The sequence below is a fragment of the Cherax quadricarinatus genome, chromosome 63, assembly GCF_038502225.1.
Source record: "Cherax quadricarinatus isolate ZL_2023a chromosome 63, ASM3850222v1, whole genome shotgun sequence".
Taxonomy (NCBI): Eukaryota; Metazoa; Arthropoda; class Malacostraca; order Decapoda; family Parastacidae; genus Cherax; species Cherax quadricarinatus.
The window spans coordinates 11,459,670-11,482,852 of NC_091354.1; positions in this window are offsets into that span (position 1 = coordinate 11,459,670).

Sequence of the window (23,183 nt, forward strand, 5' to 3'; positions counted from 1 at the left end):
TGCCAGTGTAGCATAGTGTACCGGTGTAGCACAGTTTGCCAGTGCAACATAGTGTACCAGTGTAGCATAGTGTGCCAGTGTAGCATAGTGTGCCAGTGTAGCATAGTGTACCAGTGTAGCATAGTGCACCAGTGTAGCATAGTGCACCAGTGTAGCATAGTGCACCAGTGTAGCATAGTGTGCCAGTGTAGCACAGAGTACCAGTGTAGCATAATGTACCAGTGTATCACAGTTTGCCAGTGTAGCACAGTGTACCAGTGTAGAACAATTTGCCAGTGTAGCATAGTGTACCAGTGTAGCACAATTTGCCAGTGTAGCATAGTGTACCAGTGTAGCATAGTGTGCCAGTGTAGCATAGTGTGCCAATGTAGCACAGTGTACCATTGTAGCATAGTGTACCAGTGTAGCATAGTGTACCAGTGTAGCACAGTGCACCAGTGTAGCATAGTGTACCAATGTAGCGTAGTGTGCCAGTGTAGCATAGTGTACCAGTGTAGCATAGTGTACCAGTGTAGCATAGTGTACCAGTGTAGCATAGTGTACCAGTGTAGCACAGTTTGCCAGTGTAGCATAGTGTACCAGTGTAGCACAGTTTGCCAGTGTAGCATAGTGTACCAGTGTAGCATAGTGTACCAGTGTAGCACAGTTTGCCAGTGTAGCATAGTGTACCAGTGTAGCACAGTTTGCCAGTGTAGCATAGTGTACCAGTGTAGCACAATTTGCCAGTGTAGCATAGTGTACCAGTGTAGCACAGTTTGCCAGTGTAGCATAGTGTGTCAGTGTAGCATAGTGTGCCAGTGTAGCATAGTGTGCCAGTGTAGCATAGTGTACCAGTGTAGCATAGTGTACCAGTGTAGCATAGTGTACCAGTGTAGCATAGTGTACCAGTGTAGCATAGTGTGCCAGTGTACCATAGTGTACCAGTGTAGCATAGTGTACCAGTGTAGCATAGTGTGCCAGTGTAGCATAGTGTGCCAGTTTAGCACAGTGTACCAGTGTAGCATAGTGTACCAGTGTAGCATAGTGTACCAGTGTAGCACAGTGTACCTGTGTAGCATAGTGTACCAGTGTAGCACAATTTGCCAGTGTAGCATAGTGTACCGGTGTAGCACAGTTTGCCAGTGCAACATAGTGTACCAGAGTAGCATAGTGTGCCAGTGTAGCATAGTGTGCTAGTGTAGCATAGTGTACCAGTGTAGCATAGTGCACCAGTGTAGCATAGTGCACCAGTGTAGCATAGTGTGCCAGTGTAGCATAGTGTGCCAGTGTAGCACAGTGTACCAGTGTAGCATAGTGTACCAGTGTAGCATAGTGTGCCAGTGTAGCGTAGTGTGCCAGTGAAGCACAGTTTTCCAGTGTAGCATAGTGTACCAGTGTGCCACTGTAGCACAGTTTGCCAATGTAGCATCGTGTACCAGTGTATCACAGTTTGCCAGTGTAGCATAGTGTACGAGTGTAGAACAATTTGCCAGTGTAGCATAGTGTACCGGTGTAGCACAGTTTGCCAGTGTAGCATAGTGTACCAGTGTAGCATAGTGTGCCAGTGTAGCATAGTGTGCCAGTGTAGCATAGTGTACCAGTGTAACACAGTATGCCAGTGTAGCATAGTGTACCAGTGTAGCATAGTGTACCAGTGTAGCACAGTGTACCAGTGTAGCATAGTGTACCAGTGTAGCATAGTGTACCAGTGTAGCATAGTGTGCCAGTGTAGCATAGTGTGCCAGTGTAGCACAGTTTGCGAGTGTAGCATAGTGTACCAGTGTAGCATAGTGTACCAGTGTAGCATAGTTTGCCAGTGTAGCATAGTGTACCAGTGTAGCACAGTTTGCCAGTGTAGCATAGTGTACCATCGTAGCACAATTTGCCAGTACAGCATAGTGTACCAGTGTAGCACAGTTTGCCAGTGTAGCATAGTGTACCAGTGTAGCACAATTTGCCAGTACAGCATAGTGTACCAGTGTAGCACAGTTTGCCAGTGTAGCATAGTGTACCAGTGTAGCATAGTGTACCAGTGGAGCACAGTTTGCCAGCGTAGCATAGTGTACCAGTGTAGCATTGTGTACCAGTGTAGCATAGTGTACCAGTGTAACACAGTATGCCAGTGTAGCATAGTGTACCAGTGTAGCAAAGTGCACCAGTGTAGCACAGTTTGCCAATGTAGCATAGTGTACCAGTGTATCAAAGTTTGCCAGTGTAGCAGAGTGTACCAGTGTAGCACAGTTTGCCAGTGTAGCATAGTGTACCAGTGTAGCACAATTTGCCAGTACAGCATAGTGTACCGGTGTAGCACAGTTTGCCAGTGCAACATAGTGTACCAGAGTAGCATAGTGTGCCAGTGTAGCATAGTGTGCTAGTGTAGCATAGTGTACCAGTGTAGCATAGTGCACCAGTGTAGCATAGTGCACCAGTGTAGCATAGTGTGCCAGTGTAGCACAGTGTACCAGTGTAGCATAGTGTACCAGTGTAGCATAGTGTGCCAGTGTAGCGTAGTGTGCCAGTGAAGCACAGTTTTCCAGTGTAGCATAGTGTACCAGTGTGCCACTGTAGCACAGTTTGCCAATGTAGCATCGTGTACCAGTGTATCACAGTTTGCCAGTGTAGCATAGTGTACGAGTGTAGAACAATTTGCCAGTGTAGCATAGTGTACCAGTGTAGCATAGTGTGCCAGTGTAGCATAGTGTGCCAGTGTAGCATAGTGTACCAGTGTAACACAGTATGCCAGTGTAGCATAGTGTACCAGTGTAGCATAGTGTACCAGTGTAGCACAGTGTACCAGTGTAGCATAGTGTACCAGTGTAGCATAGTGTACCAGTGTAGCATAGTGTGCCAGTGTAGCATAGTGTGCCAGTGTAGCACAGTTTGCGAGTGTAGCATAGTGTACCAGTGTAGCATAGTGTACCAGTGTAGCATAGTTTGCCAGTGTAGCATAGTGTACCAGTGTAGCACAGTTTGCCAGTGTAGCATAGTGTACCAGTGTAGCACAATTTGCCAGTACAGCATAGTGTACCAGTGTAGCACAGTTTGCCAGTGTAGCATAGTGTACCAGTGTAGCACAATTTGCCAGTACAGCATAGTGTACCAGTGTAGCACAGTTTGCCAGTGTAGCATAGTGTACCAGTGTAGCATAGTGTACCAGTGTAGCACAGTTTGCCAGCGTAGCATAGTGTACCAGTGCAGCATAGTAAACCAGTGTAGCACAGAGTACAAGTGTAACACAGTTTGCCAGTGTAGCATAGTGTGCCAGTGTAGCATTGTGTACCAGTGTAGCATAGTGTACCAGTGTAACACAGTATGCCAGTGTAGCATAGTGTACCAGTGTAGCAAAGTGTACCAGTGTAGCACAGTTTGCCAATGTAGCATAGTGTACCAGTGTATCAAAGTTTGCCAGTGTAGCAGAGTGTACCAGTGTAGCACAGTTTGCCAGTGTAGCATAGTGTACCAGTGTAGCACAATTTGCCAGTACAGCATAGTGTACCAGTGTAGCACAGTTTGCCAGTGTAGCATAGTGTACCAGTGTAGCACAATTTGTCAGTACAGCATAGTGTACCAGTGTAGCACAGTTTGCCAGTGTAGCATAGTGTACCAGTGTAGCATAGTGTACCAGTGTAGCACAGTTTGCCAGCGTAGCATAGTGTACCAGTGCAGCATAGTAAACCAGTGTAGCACAGTGTACAAGTGTAGCACAGTTTGCCAGTGTAGCATAGTGTGCCAGTGTAGCATAGTGTACCAGTGTAGCATAAGGTTCCAGTGTAAGAAAGTATGCCAGTGTAGCATAGTGTACCAGTGTAGCATAGTGTACCAGTGTAGCACAGTGTGCCAGTGCAGCGTAGTGTACCAGTGTAGTACAGTTTGCCAGTGTAGCATAGTGTACCAGTGTAGCACAGTTTGCCAGTGTAGCATAGTGTACCAGTGTAGCATAGTGTACCAGTGTAGCACAGTTTGCCAGTGTAGCATAGTGTACCAGTGTAGCATAGTAAACCAGTGTAGCATAATGTACCAGTGTAGCTCAGTTTGCCAGTGAAGCATAGTGTACCAGTGTATCATAGTGTACCAGTGTAGCATAGTGTACCAGTGTAGCACAGTTTGCCAGTGTAGCATAGTGTACCAGTGTAGCATAGTGTACCAGTGTAGCACAGTTTGCCAGTGTAGCATAGTGTACCAGTGTAGCATAGTGTGCCAGTGTAGCGTAGTGTACCAGTGCAGTACAGTTGGCCAGTGTAGCATAGTATACCAGTGTAGCATTGTGTACCAGTGTAGCACAGTTTGCCAGTGAAGCACAGTGTACCAGTGAAGCATAGTGTACCAGTGTAGCATAGTGTACCAGTGTAGTACAGTTTGCCAGTGTAGCATAGTGTACCAGTGTAGCATAGTGTACCAGAGTAGCATAGTGTACCAGTGTAGCATAGTGTGCCAGTGTAGCATAGAGTGCCAGTGTAGCACAGTTTGCCAGTGTAGCATAGTGTACCAGTGTAGCATAGTGTACCAGTGTAGCACAGTTTGCCAGTGTAGCATAGTGTACCAGTGTAGCACAGTTTGCCAGTGTAGCATAGTGTACCAGTGTAGCACAATTTGCCAGTGTAGCATAGTGTACCAGTGTAGCACAGTTTGCCAGTGTAGCATAGTGTGTCGGTGTAGCATAGTGTGCCAGTGTAGCATAGTGTGCCAGTGTAGCATAGTGTACCAGTGTAGCATAGTGTACCAGTGTAGCATAGTGTACCAGTGTAGCATAGTGTACCAGTGTAGCATAGTGTGCCAGTGTAGCATAGTGTACCAGTGTAGCATAGTGTACCAGTGTAGCATAGTGTGCCAGTGTAGCATAGTGTGCCAGTGTAGCACAGTGTACCAGTGTAGCATAGTGTACCAGTGTAGCATAGTGTACCAGTGTAGCACAGTGTACCTGTGTAGCATAGTGTACCAGTGTAGCACAATTTGCCAGTGTAGCATAGTGTACCGGTGTAGCACAGTTTGCCAGTGCAACATAGTGTACCAGAGTAGCATAGTGTGCCAGTGTAGCATAGTGTGCTAGTGTAGCATAGTGTACCAGTGTAGCATAGTGCACCAGTGTAGCATAGTGCACCAGTGTAGCATAGTGTGCCAGTGTAGCACAGTGTACCAGTGTAGCATAGTGTACCAGTGTAGCATAGTGTGCCAGTGTAGCGTAGTGTGCCAGTGAAGCACAGTTTTCCAGTGTAGCATAGTGTACCAGTGTTCCATTGTAGCACAGTTTGCCAATGTAGCATCGTGTACCAGTGTATCACAGTTTGCCAGTGTAGCATAGTGTACCAGTGTAGAACAATTTGCCAGTGTAGCATAGTGTACCGGTGTAGCACAGTTTGCCAGTGTAGCATAGTGTACCAGTGTAGCATAGTGTGCCAGTGTAGCACAGTGTGCCAGTGTAGCATAGTGTACCAGTGTAACACAGTATGCCAGTGTAGCATAGTGTACCAGTGCAACATAGTGTACCAGTGTAGCACAGTGTACCAGTGTAGCATAGTGTACCAGTGTAGCATAGTGTACCAGTGTAGCATAGTGTGCCAGTGTAGCATAGTGTGCCAGTGTAGCACAGTTTGCGAGTGTAGCATAGTGTACCAGTGTAGCATAGTGTACCAGTGTAGCATTGTTTGCCAGTGTAGCATAGTGTACCAGTGTAGCACAGTTTGCCAGTGTAGCATAGTGTACCAGTGTAGCACAATTTGCCAGTACAGCATAGTGTACCAGTGTAGCACAGTTTGCCAGTGTAGCATAGTGTACCAGTGTAGCACAATTTGCCAGTACAGCATAGTGTACCAGTGTAGCACAGTTTGCCAGTGTAGCATAGTGTACCAGTGTAGCATAGTGTACCAGTGTAGCACAGTTTGCCAGCGTAGCATAGTGTACCAGTGCAGCATAGTAAACCAGTGTAGCACAGAGTACAAGTGTAACACAGTTTGCCAGTGTAGCATAGTGTGCCAGTGTAGCATTGTGTACCAGTGTAGCATAGTGTACCAGTGTAACACAGTATGCCAGTGTAGCATAGTGTACCAGTGTAGAAAAGTGTACCAGTGTAGCACAGTTTGCCAATGTAGCATAGTGTACCAGTGTATCAAAGTTTGCCAGTGTAGCAGAGTGTACCAGTGTAGCACAGTTTGCCAGTGTAGCATAGTGTACCAGTGTAGCACAATTTGCCAGTACAGCATAGTGTACCAGTGTAGCACAGTTTGCCAGTGTAGCATAGTGTACCAGTGTAGCACAATTTGTCAGTACAGCATAGTGTACCAGTGTAGCACAGTTTGCCAGTGTAGCATAGTGTACCAGTGTAGCATAGTGTACCAGTGTAGCACAGTTTGCCAGCGTAGCATAGTGTACCAGTGCAGCATAGTAAACCAGTGTAGCATAGTGTACCAGTGTAGCACAGTTTGCCAGTGTAGCATAGTGTGCCAGTGTAGCATAGTGTACCAGTGTAGCATAAGGTTCCAGTGTAAGAAAGTATGCCAGTGTAGCATAGTGTACCAGTGTAGCATAGTGTACCAGTGTAGCACAGTTTGCCAATGTAGCATAGTGTACCAGTGTAGCATAGTGTGCCAGTGCAGCGTAGTGTACCAGTGTAGTACAGTTTGCCAGTGTAGCATAGTGTACCAGTGTAGCACAGTTTGGCAGTGTAGCATAGTGTACCAGTGTAGCATAGTGTACCAGTGTAGCACAGTTTGCCAGTGTAGCATAGTGTACCAGTGTAGCATAGTAAACCAGTCTAGCATAATGTACCAGTGTAGCTCAGTTTGCCAGTGAAGCATAGTGTACCAGTGTATCATAGTGTACCAGTGTAGCATAGTGTACCAGTGTAGCACAGTTTGCCAGTGTAGCATAGTGTACCAGTGTAGCATAGTGTACAAGTGTAGCACAGTTTGGCAGTGTAGCATAGTGTACCAGTGTAGCATAGTGTGCCAGTGTAGCGTAGTGTACCAGTGCAGTACAGTTGACCAGTGTAGCATAGTATACCAGTGTAGCATTGTGTACCAGTGTAGCACAGTTTGCCAGTGAAGCACAGTGTACCAGTGTAGCATAGTGTACCAGTGTAGCATAGTGTACCAGTGTAGTACAGTTTGCCACTGTAGCATAGTGTACCAGTGTAGCATAGTAAACCAGTTTAGCATAATGTACCAGTGTAGCACAGTTTGCCAGTGTAGCATAGTGTACCAGTGTAGCATAGTGTACCAGTGTAGCATAGTGTACCAGTGTAGCACAGTTTGCCAGTGTAGCATAGTGTACCAGTGTAGCATAGTGTACCAGTGTAGCACAGTTTGCCAGTGTAGCATAGTGTACCAGTGCAGCATAGTGTGCCAGTGTAGCGTAGTGTACCAGTGTAACATAGTATACCAGTGTAGCGTAGTGTACCATTGTAGCACAGTTTGCCAGTGTAGCATAGTGTACCAGTGTAACATAGTAAACCAGTGTAGCATAGTGTACCAGTGTAGTACAGTTAGCCAGTGTAGCAGAGTGTGCCAGTGTAGCATAGTGTACCAGTGTAACATAGTGTACCAGTGTAGCGTAGTGTACCATTGTAGCACAGTTTGCCAGTGTAGCATAGTGCACCAGTGTAGCATAGTGTACCACTGTAGCACAGTTTGCCAGTGTAGCATAGTGTGCCACTGTAGCATAGTGTACCAGTGTAGCATAGTGTACCAGTGTAGCATAGTGTACCAGTGTAGCATATTGTGCCAGTGTAGCGTAGTGTACCTGTGTACTACAGTTTGCCAATGTAGCATAGTGTACCAGTGTAGTACAGTTTGCCAGTGTAGCATAGTGTACCAGTGTACCACAGTTTGCCAGTGAAGCATAGTGTACCAGTGTAGCATAGTGTGCCAGTGCAGCGTAGTGTACCAGTGTAGCACAGTTTGCCAATGTAGCAGAGTGTACCAGTGTATCACAGTTTGCCAGTGTAGCATAGGGTACCAGTGTAGCATAGTGTACCAGTGTAGCACAGTTTGCCAGTGTAGCATAGTGTACCAGTGTAACACAGTTTGCCAGTGTAGCATAGTGTACCAGTGTAGCACAATTTGCCAGTGTAGCATAGTGTACCGGTGTAGCACAGTTTGCCAGTGCAACATAGTGTACCAGTGTAGCATAGTGTGCCTTTGTAGCATAGTGTGCCAGTGTAGCATAGTGTACCAGTGTAGCATAGTGTACCAGTGTAGCATAGTGTACCAGTGTAGCATAGTGTGCCAGTGTAGCATAGTGTACCAGTGTAGCATAGTGTACCAGTGTAGTATAGTGTGCCAGTGTAGCGTAGTGTGCCAGTGAAGCACAGTTTGCCAGTGTAGCATCGTGTACCAGTGTGCCAGTGTAGCACAGTTTGCCAATGTAGCAGAGTGTACCAGTGTAGCACAGTTTGCCAGTGTAGCATAGTGTACAAATGTAGCATAGTGTACTAGTGTATCACAGTTTGCCAGTGTAGCAGAGTGTACCAGTGTAGCACAGTTTGCCAGTGTTGCATAGTTTGCCAGTGTAGCATTGTGTACCAGTGTAGCACAGTTTGCCAGTGAAGCACAGTGTACCAGTGTAGCATAGTGTGCCGGTATAGCGTAGTGTACCAGTGTAGCACAATTTGCCAGTGTAGCATAGTGTACCAGTGTAGCACAGTTTGCCAGTGTAGCATAGTGCGCCAGTGTAGCATAGTGTACCAGTGTAGCATAGTGTACCAGTGTAGCATAGTGTACCAGTGTAGCACAATTTGCCAGTGTAGCATAGTGTACCAGTGTAGCACAGTTTGCCAGTGTAGCATAGTGTACCAGTGTAGCACAGTTTGCCAGTGAATCATAGTGTACCAGTGTAGCATAGCGTACCAGTGTAGCATAGTGTACCAGTGTAGCAGAGATTGCCAGTGTAGCATAGTGCACCAATGTAGCATAGTGTACCAGTGTATAATAGTGTACCAGTGTAGCATAGTGTACGAGTGTAGCACAGTGTACCAGTGTAGCATAGTGTACCAGTGTAGCACAGTTTGCCAGTGAATCATAGTGTGCCAGTGTAGCATAGTGTACCAGTGTATCCTAGTGTACCAGTGTAGCATAGTGTACCAGTGTAGCAGAGTTTGCCAGTGTAGCATAGTGTGCCAGTGTAGGATAGTGTACCAGTGTAGGATAGTGTACCAGTGTAGCATAGTGTACCAGAGGAGGATAGTGTACCAGTGTAGCATAGAGTACCAGTGTAGCATAGTGTACCAGTGTAGCATAGTGTACAAGTGTAGCATAGTGTACCAGTGTAGCATAGTGTACCATTGTAGCATAGTGTACCAGTGTAGCACAGTTTGCCAGCGTAGCATAGTGTACCAGTGCAGCATAGTAAACCAGTGTAGCACAGAGTACAAGTTTAACACAGTTTGCCAGTGTAGCATAGTGTGCCAGTGTAGCATTGTGTACCAGTGTAGCATAGTGTACCAGTGTAACACAGTATGCCAGTGTAGCATAGTGTACAAGTGTAGCAAAGTGTACCAGTGTAGCACAGTTTGCCAATGTAGCATAGTGTACCAGTGTATCAAAGTTTGCCAGTGTAGCAGAGTGTACCAGTGTAGCACAGTTTGCCAGTGTAGCATAGTGTACCAGTGTAGCACAATTTGCCAGTACAGCATAGTGTACCAGTGTAGCACAGTTTGCCAGTGTAGCATAGTGTACCAGTGTAGCACAATTTGTCAGTACAGCATAGTGTACCAGTGTAGCACAGTTTGCCAGTGTAGCATAGTGTACCAGTGTAGCATAGTGTACCAGTGTAGCACAGTTTGCCAGCGTAGCATAGTGTACCAGTGTAGCATAGTAAACCAGTGTAGCACAGTGTACAAGTGTAGCACAGTTTGCCAGTGTAGCATAGTGTGCCAGTGTAGCATAGTGTACCAGTGTAGCATAAGGTTCCAGTGTAAGAAAGTATGCCAGTGTAGCATAGTGTACCAGTGTAGCACAGTTTGCCAATGTAGCATAGTGTACCAGTGTAGCATAGTGTGTCAGTGCAGCGTAGTGTACCAATTTAGTACAGTTTGCCAGTGTGGCATAGTGTACCAGTGTAGCACAGTTTGTCAGTGTAGCATAGCGTACCAGTGTAGCATAGTGTACCAGTGTAGCACAGTTTGCCAGTGTATCATAGTGTACCAGTGTAGCATAGTAAACCAGTGTAGCATAATGTACCAGTGTAGCACAGTTTGCCATTGTAGCATTGTGTACCAGTGTATCACAGTGTACCAGTGTAGCATACTGTATCAGTGTAGCACAGTTTGCCAGTGTAGCATAGTGTACTAGTGTAGCATAGTGTACAAGTGTAGCACAGTTTGCCAGTGTAGCATAGTGTACCAGTGTAGCATAGTGTGCCAGTGTAGCGTAGTGTACCAGTGCAGTACAGTTGGCCAGTGTAGCATAGTATACCAGTGTAGCATTGTGTACCAGTGTAGCACAGTTTGCCAGTGAAGCACAGTGTACCAGTGTAGCATAGTGTACCAGTGTAGCATAGTGTACCAGTGTAGTACAGTTTGCCAGTGTAGCATAGTGTACCAGTGTAGCATAGTAAACCAGTTTAGCATAATGTACCAGTGTAGCACAGTTTGCCAGTGAAGCATAGTGTACCAGTGTAGCATAGTGTACCAGTGTAGCATAGTGTACCAGTGTAGCACAGTTTGCCAGTGTAGCATAGTGTACCAGTGTAGCATAGTGTACCAGTGTAGCACAGTTTGCCAGTGTAGCATAGTGTACCAGTGCAGCATAGTGTGCCAGTGTAGCTTAGTGTACCAGTGTAACATAGTATACCAGTGTAGCGTAGTGTACCATTGCAGCACAGTTTGCCAGTGTAGCATAGTGTACCAGTGCACCATAGTAAACCAGTGTAGCATAGTCTACCAGTGTAGTACAGTTTGCCAGTGTAGTATAGTGTGCCAGTGTAGCATAGTGTACCAGTGTAACATAGTGTACCAGTGTAGCGTAGTGTACCATTGTAGCACAGTTTGCCAGTGTAGCATAGTGTACCAGTGTAACATAGTAAACCAGTGTAGCATAGTGTACCAGTGTAGTACAGTTAGCCAGTGTAGCAGAGTGTGCCAGTGTAGCATAGTGTACCAGTGTAGCATAGTGCACCAGTGTAGCACAGTTTGCCAGTGTAGCATATTGTGCCAGTGTAGCATAGTGTACCAGTGTAGCATAGTGTACCAGTGTAGCATAGTGTACCAGTGTAGCATATTGTGCCAGTGTAGCGTAGTGTACCAGTGTACTACAGTTTGCCAATGTAGCATAGTGTACCAGTGTAGCACAGTTTGCCAGTGTAGCATAGTGTACCAGTGTACCACAGTTTGCCAGTGAAGCATAGTGTACCAGTGTAGCATAGTGTGCCAGTGTAGCGTAGTGTACCAGTGTAGCACAGTTTGCCAATGTAGCATAGTGTACCAGTGTATCACAGTTTGCCAGTGTAGCATAGTGTACCAGTGTAGCATAGTGTACCAGTGTAGCACAGTTTGCCAGTGTAGCATAGTGTACCAGTGTAGCACAGTTTGCCAGTGTAGCATAGTGTACCAGTGTAGCACAATTTGCCAGTGTAGCATAGTGTACCGGTGTAGCACAGTTTGCCAGTGCAGCATAGTGTACCAGTGTAGCATAGTGTGCCAGTGTAGCATAGTGTGCCAGTGTAGCATAGTGTACCAGTGTAGCATAGTGTACCAGTGTAGCATAGTGTACCAGTGTAGCATAGTGTGCCAGTGTAGCATAGTGTACCAGTGTAGCATAGTGTACCAGTGTAGCATAGTGTGCCAGTGTAGCGTAGTGTGCCAGTGAAGCACAGTTTGCCAGTGTAGCATCGTGTACCAGTGTGCCAGTGTAGCACAATTTGCCAATGTAGCATAGTGTACTAGTGTATCACAGTTTGCCAGTGTAGCAGAGTGTACCAGTGTAGCACAGTTTGCCAGTGTTGCATAGTATACCAGTGTATCATTGTGTACCAGTGTAGCACAGTTGCCAGTTAAGCATAGTGTATCAGTGTAGCATAGTGTGCCGGTGTAGTGTAGTGTACCAGTGTAGCACAGTTTGCCAGTGTAGCATAGTGTACCAGTGTAGCACAGTTTGCCAGTGTAGCATAGTGTACCAGTGTAGCATAGTGTACCAGTGTAGCACAGTTTGCCAGTGTAGCATAGTGTACCAGTGTAGCACAATTTGCCAGTGTAGCATAGTGTACCAGTGTAGCACAGTTTGCCAGTGTAATATAGTGTACCAGTGTAGCACAGTTTGCCAGTGAATCATAGTGTACCAGTGTAGCATAGCGTACCAGTGTAGCATAGTGTACCAGTGTAGCAGAGATTGCCAGTGTAGCATAGTGCACCAATGTAGCATAGTGTACCAGTGTATAATAGTGTACCAGTGTAGCATAGTGTACGAGTGTAGCACAGTTTACCAGTGTAGCATAGTGTACCAGTGTAGCACAGTTTGCCAGTGAATAATAGTGTGCCAGTGTAGCATAGTGTACCAGTGTATCCTAGTGTACCAGTGTAGCATAGTGTACCAGTGTAGCAGAGTTTGCCAGTGTAGCATAGTGTGCCAGTGTAGGATAGTGTACCAGTGTAGGATAGTGTACCAGTGTAGCATAGTGTACCAGTGTAGGATAGTGTACCAGTGTAGCATAGTGTACCAGTGTAGCATAGTGTACCAGTGTAGCATAGTGTACCAGTGTAGCATAGTGTACCAGTGTAGCATAGTGTACCAGTGTAGCATAGTGTACCAGTTTAGCATAGTGTACCAGTGTAGCATAGTGTACCGGTGTAGCATAGTGTACCAGTGTAGGATAGTGTACCAGTTTAGCATAGTGTACCAGTTTAGCATAGTGTACCAGTGTAGGATAGTGTACCAGTTTAGCATAGTGTACCAGTGTAGCATAGTGTACCAGTTTAGCATAGTGTACCAGTGTAGCATAGTGTACCAGTGTAGCATAGTTTACCAGTGTAGCATAGTGTACCAGTGTAGCATAGTGTACCAGTTTAGCATAGTGTACCAGTTGAGCATAGTGTACCAGTGTAGCATAGTGTACCAGTGTAGCATAGTGTACCAGTGTAGCATAGTGTACCAGTGTAGCATAGTGTACCAGTGTAGGATAGTGTACCAGTGTAGCATAGTATAGCAGTGTATCAATGGAGATTCTCATAACTTCGTTTATATAATTTTCCGGTGTCTTCATATCATATTAATAATTATAATAATCCTGGATCTCTCTCTGTTTATCTGATATTTTCAATATTTCCTCACACATTATTCTTGATGCGGTGAGTTTGTTTTTGTGCACAGTATGTGAGCGTCATCCTCCGGTATATTCATGTAGTTTCTTAAAATCCTTGGACGAAGAGACAGTCTTGAGCTGAAACACTTAGCACATCACTGGATCTCCCTCTATTATTTTATACCCATACCACACACACATACGTATACACGCACACGGGGCCAGGAGCTATGGATCCTCCCCTGAAACCACAGTTAGGTGAGTACACATGCGCGCACGCACACAAACACACACACATACACACACACACACACACACTCACACGCTCATGGAGCAGGGAGAGGACCTAGTAGCACTCAGTGAAAAGGCGGGGCCAGGAGCTGAGTCTCGACACCTTCAACCACAATTAGGTGAGTATACACACACACGCACACACACGCATGCACATGCACACACACATGCACACACATGCACACACACATGCACACACACATGCACACACACATGCACACACACATGCACACACACATGCACACACACATGCACACACGCACACACGCGCATACACACGCACTCACACACGCACTCACACACGCACACACGCACACACACATGCACACACATGCACACACATGCACACATGCACACATACTGTTCTTGGTATACGTGAACGACATAACGGAAGGGATAGACTCAGAAGTGTCCTTGTTTGCAGACGATGTGAAGTTAATGAGAAGAATCGAATCGGACGAGGATCAGGCAGGACTACAAAGAGATCTGGACAGGCTACAAGCCTGGTCCAGCAACTGGCTCCTTGAATTTAACCCTGCCAAATGCAAAGTCATGAATATTGGGGAAGGGCAAAGAAGACCGCAGACACAATATAGTTTAGATGGCCAAAGACTGCAAACCTCACTAAAGGAAAAAGATCTGGGGGTGAGTATAACACCGAGCATATCTCCTGAGGCGCACATCAATCAGATAACTGCTGCAGCATACGGGCGCCTGGCAAACCTACGGATAGCGTTCCGATACCTCAGTAAGGATTCGTTTAAGACTCTGTACACCATCTACGTCAGGCCCATACTGGAGTATGCAGCACCAGTTTGGAATCCACACCTAGTCAAGCACGTCAAGAAATTAGAGAAAGTGCAAAGGTTTGCAACAAGACTAGTCCCAGAGCTACGGGGATTGTCCTATGAAGAAAGGTTGAGGGAAATCGGCCTGACGACACTGGAGGCCAGGAGGGTCAGGGGAGACATGATAACGACATATAAAATACTGCGCGGAATAGACGAGGTGGACAAAGACGGGATGTTCCAGAGATGGGACACAGACACAAGAGGTCACAATTGGAAGTTGAAGACTCAGATGAATCAAAGGGATGTTAGGAAGTATTTCTTCAGTCATAGAGTAGTCAGGCCATGGAATAGCCTAGAAAGTGATGTGGTGGAGGCAGGAACCATACATAGTTTTAAGGCGAGGTATGATAGAGCTCATGGGGCAGGGAGAGAGAGGACCTAGTAGCAATCAGCGAAGAGGCGGGGCCAGGAGCTGTGAATCGACCCCTGCAACCACAAATAGGTGAGTACAAATAGGTGAGTACACACACACACACACACACACACACACACGCACACACATGCACATACACATGCATGCACATACAACAGGCCAAGTGTCTAATCGACATGTGCCTAGGACCAAATGGTAACTAACTAACACACACACACACACACACACACATACAACAGAGCGATGGTGGACACACTGGCTGAGGTGGCAAGAAGAGCTCACTCGAGCAGAGCAAAGTTACTGGTAATGGGCGATTTCAACCACAGGGAGATCGACTGGGAAAACCTGAAGCCACGTGGGGGTCCCGAAGCATGGAGAGCCAAGATGATGGATGTGGTACTTGAAAATCTTATGCATCAACATGTCGGGGACACTACCAGAGAGAGAGGGGATGATGAGCCAGCAAGACTGGATCTTGTGTTTACCCTGAGCAGTTCAGACATTGAGGACATAAATTATGAGAGGCCCCTTGGAGCTAGCGATCACGTGGTTCTGAGTTTTGATTATATAGTAGAGCTACAAGTGGAGAAGGTAACAGGAATTAAATGGGAAAAGCCAAACTATAAAAAGGGGGACTACACAGGTATGAGGAACTTCCTGCAGGAGGTTCAGTGGGACAGAGAACTGGTAGGAAAATCAGTAAACGAGATGATGGAATATGTAACAACAAAGTGCAAGGAGGCAAAGGAAAGGTTTGTTCCCAAGGGAAACAGAAATAATAGGAAGACCAAAGCGAGTCCTTGGTTTACCCGAAGGTGTACGGAGGCAAAAACTAAGTGCACCAGAGAATGGAAAAGGTACAGGAGTCAAAGGACCCAGGAAAATAAGGAGATTAGTAGAATAGCCAGAAACGAGTATGCACAGATAAGGAGAGAGGCCCAGCGACAGTACGAGAACGACATAGCATCGAAAATCAAGTTTGACCCGAAACTGCTGTATAGCCACATTAAGAGAAAGACAACAGTCAAAGACCAGGTGATCAGGCTGAGGAAAGAAGGTGGAGAACTCACAAGAAATGATCAAGAAGTATGTGAGGGGCTCAATATGAGATTTAAGGAAGTATTTACAATGGAGACAGGAAGGCCTCTGGGGAAACAGAACAGAGGGGGACACCAGCAAGGAATATACCAACAAGTGTTGGATGACACGCATACAAATGAGGAGGAGGTGAAGAAGCTGCTAAGGGACATCGATACCTCAAAGGCAATGGGAGCGGACATCTCCCCGTGGGTCCTTAGAGAGGGAGCAGATATGCTGTGTGTGACACTTACCACAATATTCAACACATCCCTGGAAACTGGGCAACTACCTGAGGTATGGAAGACAGCAAATGTAGTTCCCATTTTTAAAAAACGAGACAGAAAAGAGGGACTAAACTATAGACCCGTGTCACTGACGTGTATAGTATGCAAACTTATGGAGAAGATTATCAGGAGGAGAGCGGTGGAACACCTGGAACGGAACAAGAGTATAAACGCCAACCAGAATGGACTCATGGAAGGCAAATCCTGTGTCACAAACCTTCTGGAGTTTTATGATAAAATAACAGAAGTAAGACACGAGAGAGAGGGATAGGTTGATTGCATCTTCTTGGACTGCAAGAAGGCGTTTGACACAGTTCCTCACAAGAGATTAGTACAGAAGCTAGAGGATTAGGCGCATACAACAGGAAGGGCACTGCAATGTATCAGAGAATACCTGACAGGGAGGCAACAACGAGTCATGGTACGTGATGAGGTATCACAGTGGGCACCTGTGACGAGCAGGGTCCCACAGGGGTCGGTCCTAGGACCAGTGATATTTTTGATATATGTGAACGACATAATGGAAGGGTTAGACTCAGAAGTGTCCCTGTTCGCAGATGATGTGTAGTTAATGAGGAGAATTCAATCAGATGAGGATCAGGCAGGACTTCAAAGAAACCTGGACAGACTGAACACCTGGTCCAGCAACTGGCTTCTCGAATTTAACCCCGCCAAATGCAAAGTCATGAAGATCGGAGAAGGGCAAAGAAGACCGCAGACGGAGTATAGGCTAGGTGGCCAAAGACTGCAAACCTTGCTCAAGGAGAAAGATCTTGGGGTGAGTATAACACCGAGCATGTCTCCGGAAGCACACATCAACCAGATAACTGCTGCAGCATATGGGCGCCTGGCAAACCTGAGAACAGCGTTCCGATACCTTAGTAAGGAATCGTTCAAAACACTGTACACCGTGTACGTCAGGCCCATACTGGAGTATGCAGCACCTATTTGGAACCCGCACTTGATCAAGTACGTCAAGAAATTAGAGAAAGTGCTAAGGGGATTGTCCTACTAGGAAAGGTTAAGGGAAATTGGCCTGACGACACTGAAGGACAGGAGGGTCAGGGGAGACATGATAACGACATATAAGATACTGGTTTAGAAAGACACGTAAGCAAACACTAACATATTTATTAGAAAACGTTTCGGTCCTGGGACCTTGATCAAGGTCCCAGGACCGAAACGTTTTCTAATAAATATGTTATAGTGTTTTCTTACGTGTCTTTCTAAACCAACTTGTCGGTATTTATTACCAAGGTTTATACCATATAAGATACTGCGCGGAATAGACAAGGTGGACAAAGACAGGATGTTCCAGGGAGGGGACATAGAAACAAGAGGTCACAATTGGAAGTTGAAGACTCAGATGAGTCAATGGGATGTTAGGAAGTATTTCTTCAGTCATAGAGTTGTCAGGCAGTGGAATAGCCTAGAAAGTGACGTAGTGGAGGCGGGAACCATACATAATTTTAAGACGAGGTTTGATAAAGCTCATGGAGCAGGGAGAGAGAGGACCCAGTAGCAACCAGAGAAGAGGCGGGGCCAGAAGCTAAGATTCGACCCCTGCAACCACAAATAGGTGAGTACACACATACACACACACACACACACACACACACACACACACACACACACACACACACACACACACACACACACACACAAGAGGAGAGACAAGAGGACCTGACGACACTAGAAAACAGAGGGAACAGGGGTGATATGATTACGACGTAGAAAATACTGAGAATTACAAGAGTGGACAGGGCGAGTGTGTTTGAGAGGCGGGTCTGAAGTACACGAAGTTACAAATGGAAGTTAGAACACTAATGACTCATAGGGATGTTAGGAAATATTTCTTTAGCCATAGAATGGTCAGAAAGTGGAATGACCTGGACAGTCAGCTGGTCGAGGCAGGATAAATACATAGTTTTAAGAATAAGTATGATAGCCATCGGAGTAGCAGGGCCAGGAGCTAATACTCGTCCCTTGCAACCCCAAAGAGAGACTACAAGGAGGTGAGTGCGCACCTACTCTCGACAGCCTTAATGTAGTTGTTGTTGGTGTGGTGGTGGTAGTAGTAGTGGTAGTGGTTGTGGTAGTGGTAGTGGTGGTGGTAGAGGTAGTGGTAGTGGTAGTGGTAGAGGTAGTGGTAGTGGTAGTGGTAGTGGTAGTGGTAGAGGTAGTGGTAGTGGTAGAGGTAGTGGTAGTAGTTGTGGTAGTGGTAGTGGTTGTGGTAGTGGTAGTGGTAGAAGTAGTGGTAGTGGTAGAGGTACAGGTAGTGGTAGAGGTAGTGGTAGTGGTAGTGGTAGTGGTAGAGGTAGTGGTAGTGGTAGTGGTAGAGGTAGTGGTAGTGGTAGAGGTAGTGGTAGTGGTAGAGGTAGTGGTAGAGGTAGTGGTAGTGGTAGTGGTAGTGGTAGAGGTAGTGGTAGTGGTAGAGGTAGTGGTAGTGGTAGTGGTAGTGGTAGTGGTAGTGGTAGAGGTAGTGGTAGTGGTAGTGGTAGTGGTAGTGGTAGTGGTAGTGGTAGAGGTAGTATTAGTGGTGGCAGTGGTGGTGGTTTAACTTACCCACCATCACTTTATACCAGCAACATCACACTAACACGTCAGTACAAGTTTGTATGCAGTTACATTTACAACATAAGAATTGTTATTCCGGAAATACAGACACTGGTTGGGGAGGAACCCTTTAATACAACGTTTAGCCCAAGACTGAACTGCATCAAGTACTTGATCAAGCCTAACCTCGGGCGAAACATTGTACTGAGAGAATCCCCTGCTACCAGTGTATTGATTCCCATTTGTCCTGACTCAGCTCAACCTTAAGCTAAGAGCTTGTAAACACCACCAACATAGCAGCTCCACCACTGCATCACCACCACTGTACTAATATCACCACTACACCCCCACTACTTCAACACAACCACTGTACTACCACCACTATACCCCCGCCACTGTACCTCCACCACCACTGCACAACCACCACTGCAACACACCCACTATACCACTACCACTGCACCCCCGCCACTGCACCTCCATCACCACTGCACCACCACCATCACTGCGCCATCACCACCCCTGCACCACCATCACTGTACAATCACCACTGCACCACCACCACTGCACCACGTCCACCACACACCACAATTGCATCACCACCATTGCATCACCACCATTGCACCACCACCATTGCACCACTACCACCACTGCACCACTACCACCACTGGACCACTGCCACCACTGGACCACTGCCACCACTGCACCACCATCACCACTGCACCACTACCACCACTGCACCACTACCACTGCACCACTACCACCACTGCACCACCACCACTGCACCACCACCACTGCACCACTACCACCACTGGTCCACTACCACCACTGAACTGCCACTGCACCACTACCACCACTGTACCACCACGACTGCACTATCACCACTGCAGCATCACCACTGCTACCATCACCAGTCAATTCTGGCTTCAACAGGATGTCTCTCACCTGTTGTAATTACATAGTATAGAAGCCTTTCACAGCTGCAGGTTGTGATGGTGCTGTTGTGTGGTGGCGTTGTTGTGTGTTGTGTGTTATTGTTGTGTAGTGTTGTGTGTGGTGTTGTTGTGTGTTGTGTGTTATTGTTGTGTTGTGTTGTGTGTGGTGTTGTTGTATGTTGTGTGTTACTGTTGTGTTGTGTTGTGTGTGGTGTTGTTGTGCGTTGTGTGTTACTGTTGTGTTGTGTTGTGTGTGGTGTTGTTGTGTGTTGTGTGTTACTGTTGTGTTGTGTGTGGTGCTGTTGTGTGTTGTGTGTTATTGTTGTGTAGTGTTGTGTGTGGTGTTGTTGTGTGTTGTGTGTTACTGTTGTGTTGTGTGTGGTGTTGTTGTGTGTTGTGTGTTATTGTTGTGTAGTGTTGTGTGTGGTGTTGTTGTGTGTTGTGTGTTATTGTTGTGTTGTGTTGTGTGGTGGCGTTGTTGTGTGTTGTGTGTTATTGTTGTGTTGTGTTGTGTGTGGTGTTGTTGTGTGTTGTGTGTTATTGTTGTGTAGTGTTGTGTGTGGTGTTGTTGTGTGTTGTGTGTTATTGTTGTGTAGTGTTGTGTGTGGTGTTGTTGTGTGTTGTGTGTTACTGTTGTGTTGTGTGTGGTGTTGTTGTGTGTTGTGTGTTACTGTTGTGTAGTGTTGTGTGTGGTGTTGTTGTGTGTTGTGTGTTATTGTTGTGTTGTGTGTGGTGTTGTTGTGTGTTGTGTGTTACTGTTGTGTTGTGTTGTGTGTGTTGTTGTGTGTTGTGTGTTATTGTTGTGTTGTGTGTGGTGTTGTTGTGTGTTGTGTGTTACTGTTGTGTTGTGTTGTGTGTGTTGTTGTGTGTTGTGTGTTATTGTTGTGTAGTGTTGTGTGTGGTGTTGTTGTGTGTTGTGTGTTATTGTTGTGTAGTGTTGTGTGTGGTGTTGTTGTGTGTTGTGTGTTATTGTTGTGTAGTGTTGTGTGTGGTGTTGTTGTGTGTTGTGTGTTACTGTTGTGTTGTGTGTGGTGTTGTTGTGTGTTGTGTGTTATTGTTGTGTAGTGTTGTGTGTGGTGTTGTTGTGTGTTGTGTGTTATTGTTGTGTAGTGTTGTGTGTGGTGTTGTTGTGTGTTGTGTGTTACTGTTGTGTAGTGTTGTGTGTGGTGTTGTTGTGTGTTGTGTGTTATTGTTGTGTTGTGTGTGGTGTTGTTGTGTGTTGTGTGTTATTGTTGTGTAGTGTTGTGTGTGGTGTTGTTGTGTGTTGTGTGTTATTGTTGTGTAGTGTTGTGTGTGGTGTTGTTGTGTGTTGTGTGTTACTGTTGTGTTGTGTGTGGTGTTGTTGTGTGTTGTGTGTTATTGTTGTGTAGTGTTGTTTGTGTAGTTGTTGTGTGTTGTGTGTTATTGTTGTGTTGTGTGTTGGGTGTTGTTGTGTGTTGTGTGTTATTGTTGTGTAGTGTTGTGTGTGGTGTTGTTGTGTGTTGTGTGTTATTGTTGTGTTGTGTGTGGTGTTGTTGTGTGTTGTGTGTTATTGTTGTGTAGTGTTGTGTGTGGTGTTGTTGTGTGTTGTGTGTTATTGTTGTGTTGTGTGTGGTGTTGTTGTGTGTTGTGTGTTATTGTTGTGTAGTGTTGTGTGTGGTGTTGTTGTGTATTGTGTGTTACTGTTGTGTTGTGTGTGTTGTTGTGTGTGTTGTGTGTTATTGTTGTGTAGTGTTGTGTGTGGTGTTGTTGTGTGTTGTGTGTTACTGTTGTGTTGTGTGTGGTGTTGTTGTGTGTTGTGTGTTATTGTTGTGTAGTGTTGTGTGTGGTGTTGTTGTGTATTGTGTGTTACTGTTGTGTTGTGTGTGGTGTTGTTGTGTGTTGTGTGTTATTGTTGTGTAGTGTTGTGTGTGGTGTTGTTGTGTGTTGTGTGTTACTGTTGTGTTGTGTGTGGTGTTGTTGTGTGTTGTGTGTTATTGTTGTGTAGTGTTGTGTGTGGTGTTGTTGTGTATTGTGTAGTGTTCAAGGGTCAGTGTTCCCATGACAATGACCCCTGCTCAGGCCTCCTGATTAATGTTGTGATCAACTAGGCTCTTGGTGCTTGGTGCACGCAGTCCTAGTATCAGTAGCTAACATGAGAAACTTACTCATTTCCCTCTTGAAGACAGAAAGGCGCCTCTTGATAATTTCCTTTATATGAAGGGTGTTGAAAAGTCTTGGTACCTTTACACTTACTGAGTTTTCTCTTAATTTACTCACTTGATCGCTACTTTTCATTGGAGGTATTTAAGTAGTTCTGCTGAGCTTCTTGATCGGATGATATGGGATTGATCCTTTCAGAATTTTTCAGTTATTATTTATGATGTGTCTTTCTCGTATAAAATCCAGGGAGTACATTTCATGAATTATAATTATTATAATCATGGGGGAGCGCTAAACTCATAGGATTATACAGCGCATGTAGGGGGGATGGAAGGCATTCAGGCTCAATTCAGGGAACTGGAGCACAGATCCAATATCCAATATCAAGAACCCCTCACCAACATCAAGGAACCTCCCTTGAGGGGCACTTTTCATGGAACTTCAGGCATTACCATTAATTTAGGTGTAAGAGTTGTATCATGGATTTATAGAAATTATAGATTATTATTGTTGTTATTACGAACACAGGTAATGATGTCCTGTTGACTTGGTCATAATGGGTTGGAGCGAAACAAACTCAGCAGAATATTTAGCTTATACTTTCCTTCACCAAATGTTTATATACAGATATGTAAACTTATGTACACTATGTACAGGAGTTAGATAAAAGTGTACCACACGGTGATAAAGGCAAAGACAGAAGCCTGAGAGAGAGAGAGAGAGAGAGAGAGAGAGCACTGTGCTTTAACCAGCTAGAGGCGAGTCTGGCAAATAGTGACTAGGAGTCAACCACATCACCTCAGCATTTGGCAGGCTCATCTGTGATCGATCAATGAACCAAGGTACTGATTTAACGATGGGTACCTTTACGATTAACCCTTAGCACTTGGTTCGCTGGTTGGGAGGCAGCCTATATGGGAGTGTGTACATACGCCGAATAAAGTGTAATGTACTCTTTGCATGCCACAGTTGTTGTTGGTATTTTTATTTTTGTTTTCATTGTTATTGTTGATGATTTTGTTATTGTTTTTATTGTTGTTATTGTCTCAATTGTTATTGTAATTTTTATTATTGCTATTGTTTATATTATTATTATTATTGCTATTATTATTATATTACGAGTGGTGCACTGAGGAGTCTGTGGAGACAAAGAATTGTATCCATAAAAGCAAAGAGGGGAATGTATGAGAGTATAGTTATGCCAACGCTCTTGTATGGGTGTGAGGCATGGGTTGTGAATGTTGCAACAAGGAGAAGGCTGGAGGCAGTGGAGATGTCATGTCTGAGGGCAATGTGTGGTGCGAACATAATGCAGAGAATCTGTAGTTTGGAGATTAGGAGGTGTGGAATTACCAAAACTATTATCGAGAGGGCTGAGGACAGGTTATTGAGATGGTTTGGACATGTAGAGAGGCTGGAACAAAATAGAATGACTTCAAGAGTGTATACATCTGTAGTGGAGGGAAGGCGGGGTAAGGGTCGGCCTAGG